This window comes from Eurosta solidaginis, chromosome 2 (assembly GCF_040869045.1).
Source record: "Eurosta solidaginis isolate ZX-2024a chromosome 2, ASM4086904v1, whole genome shotgun sequence".
Classification (NCBI taxonomy): Eukaryota; Metazoa; Arthropoda; class Insecta; order Diptera; family Tephritidae; genus Eurosta; species Eurosta solidaginis.
This window is the reverse complement of record NC_090320.1, coordinates 150537968-150541127: the sequence shown is the minus strand read 5'-3', so window position 1 is coordinate 150541127 and position 3160 is coordinate 150537968. Positions and strand designations below refer to the sequence as shown.

The following is a 3160-nucleotide window of genomic DNA, read 5'->3' as shown; positions in this document are numbered from 1 at the left end:
TTTTTTAAATGAAACTGTAGTATTCCAAATTACTCCGTATGAAACTATTTCTGGCTGTATAGCTTTTCTATTGTAAAGTGAATTAACTCAGAATGAAAAAAGTAAAGCTTAAATTCAACATCTCTTTCAAAGTAAGATGAAGACATTTTTTAGTAATCTGCTAGTATAAAATCTAACTGTTTAAAATTACAAAACTTTTTTTTTCCTAAAAAATGGAAATTTTGAATTAAATCTCTTTACTTTGGAACGAGCGACGTCTCTTGTTCTATCAATCCTCTCTGATTTGGTCTAGAGAGGAGACAAGGGCTTTTGAAATGCATACCTTGCGAAGAACTGTTCTTTCCAATATTAGGAGGAAAAAATATGCTATGGAGAATGTCCTGAAGATTTGGAAATCCAATGTGTATTGGTGAGTTTGATGTTGGCCCACTATAGATGTTTACGAATATAATAGACGAATTTTCCTTACACCTGTGCCTAGTTTGGATGTTAGTGTTTTTTACTTTACCTGAAGCAACAAAAAAAAAAGAAATAAATTTATATGAATGATATAAACTTTAATCCAAATAAAGTTTTTATTTTGAAGAAAATTTCAGTTTGACAAGTATTGGGAAGCAGAAACCTAAGAGTATAAGTAAGTGTAACCTAGGACGGCGTGCTAATAACATTTGTATCGATTAGGTTTTGTAGAACAATATTACGCCTACTTCCATAATCGGTTTCGTTCCCTTGCAGATGTATATTGCTTACAGGTTCTTCATCTTCCATCAAATTCTCGTCTTCAATGCTGTCGTGTTCCAAACAGCAAATGTTATGAAGAATGCATCCACATATAATAATCCGAACGATCAATTGCAGGTCTGTATTTTCAGTGAAATGAAGCAGTCGGCTGAATCTCATTCTCAATAATCCAAAAGCATTTTCAACGACAATTCTGGCTGACGAATGTAAATAATTGAATTGCTTCTGGGCTGATGTCAAAAATCCATTATCTCGAAATGGACTTATCAACCATTCAGTATTTGCGTAAGCTGACTCTCCAAGCAAACATGAGTTGAATGCAAAAGTGGATGTCATATCATCTAACGCTCGCTGGTATAAACTTGATTGTCTCAAAACTCGACTATCACCTAACGAGTCCGGTTCACCAGCGAATATTTCTATAAACAGTTTATCTGCGTTTACCACAGCTTGCAATTTCAGGCTATAAAAATTCTTTAATTTTTATATGCGAGCAGTCGATGCAACCAATTACATTTGGAATGCTCTTCATGGCATGAAACTTGCGTATATTGTCCCTTGCTTTGGATAGGGAAGGCCACGGAACATATTCATGGCCAATTGACAATGGCCATTCAATCACTCGCCTTTTTATTCTCCATGCACCTGACTCAGCCATGTTGAAACGATTCGCTATTTCGCGAAACGTACTGGTATTTGCCATGTACCACAAAAGCATATACATCTCTTTTGTAGCTCCAACTTTGCAAAATCCTCCATGGTCCCTTGCTAGAATAAAATGCTCTTGTATTATACCGTTCTACAAAATAGTAAAAGAAATACTTTTATAAGTGACTAAGAAGGGTTAATTGATGTGAAATTCTTACCAATTAAAATGTGCGCAGTGGACCGATTCATACGGAAATCTTTTCTAAAGTCCTGATCTGTATAACCATCAATTGTGTCCAAAAAATTTTTTTTCCTCTTCATTTTCCAAAGAACTTTCAGATGAATTCATGAAGTCTTCAGTTAAGCCGCTGGTATTTGCCGATTCCGATGCCGATTCATATATAAACTGCAATATATTTAAATGTTAGACATGAAGGAAAAAAATTACTAAAATACAGCAACTTCAAACAAATGTTCATCCATGTTTTTCGTTTAATTTTTCACAACGCTTTAATTATATCTGTTTGTTGATTTTTCTTCTTCTTACAACGGCAATGACGTTTTTGGTAGTGCTACCAACTCTCACAACAATAACGGTGTTGTTTTTTACTTCTATATACGTTTACGCTTAAACTTTATATGGACTGCTAAGCGACAAACTTTAAATACACCTCTAAAATTGCTGCGCATAAAATGTGTCCTACTAAATTTCAATACGCATTATACTCAGATGTAATTGAAAAATGTGTTTATGTTTCAACCTCTACACTAATTCTATGTATTCTATGTGTGTCCACAATTCATCGCAACCGATTCAGGTATATGTTATGCCCTATGGCCATCAGAGGGTTGTATCTCCGCATTTCGGTACACCCTGTGATTAGCTAGTTATTTAACCACTGCCACTAGATGGGTCTACTAAGCATTATCAAAGCGCGGATAAGCGTTTTTTTTACGCGTAAACGTAAACGTATACGCGTGTATAAAAAAACACGGCTAATGATCCGGACCATTCTGGTGGGAATTGAGCGTGACCCTGAGCTGTAAAATTCACTGGATGACGGCTAATATACATATGAATAATATAACTTACCTTTCACATTGGACTTTTGTAATAATTTTTCCAAATTCAGTGCCGCCAACTTGATAGTATTCATCTAAAATAAACACAAATCTGACATAATGTACGTAATTTTATTTAATTTTAAAATTCGATTTTTACTTAATAACTACGCAATGTTGCATTTACAGCTTTACAACTCGGCCAAACCTGATAAGGATCGACCACGATCATACATAACACAATTTTCGGAGGATCACATTTTGGTTCGTCAACACGCTCCCCAGGTATCTGCCGCCATTCGCGGATTCGGTGCGCCTGAATGACCCCATCATAGGGCAGCTGAGTCAACTGGCAATTGTTTGTGTCCCTTACGACGTACCTATCCTTCCCTAGAATTGTATGTATCACATAAGGACCTTTATAGCGTGGTATAAACTTTTTATTACTCCCGACAGTAGTATCGACATATCTCGCGACAACGTAGTCGCCTACTTTGTGTGTCTTAGTCCTAGAATGGCCTTTACGGGTCCGCCCTGCTTTGTATTCTTGCCTAGCTTTAATCAAGTCAGAAGCGCTATTACGAATTTGTACCAAGTCTCGGTCCCCGTCCGGATATATTCTGCTTTTGAAAAAAACGTCTATTATTACTCCTCTCTGCTCGACACCGAAAAGAAGCTGACTTGGTGTATCCTGACAAGTGCTATGTTT

At 36.3% G+C, this 3160-nt stretch overlaps 1 long non-coding RNA gene across 1 annotated transcript; it reads right to left on the bottom strand.

Moving 5' to 3' along the window:
- Positions 1-612: 612 nt before the first annotated feature.
- On the bottom strand, positions 613-2550 carry LOC137242404 (uncharacterized). The gene is made up of 3 exons (XR_010950224.1): positions 2483-2550; positions 1608-1795; positions 613-1540 (listed from the first exon to the last, which is right to left on the bottom strand). It is a non-coding gene; the product is annotated as an uncharacterized lncRNA (long non-coding RNA).
- Between the last annotated feature and the right edge of the window lie 610 nt (positions 2551-3160).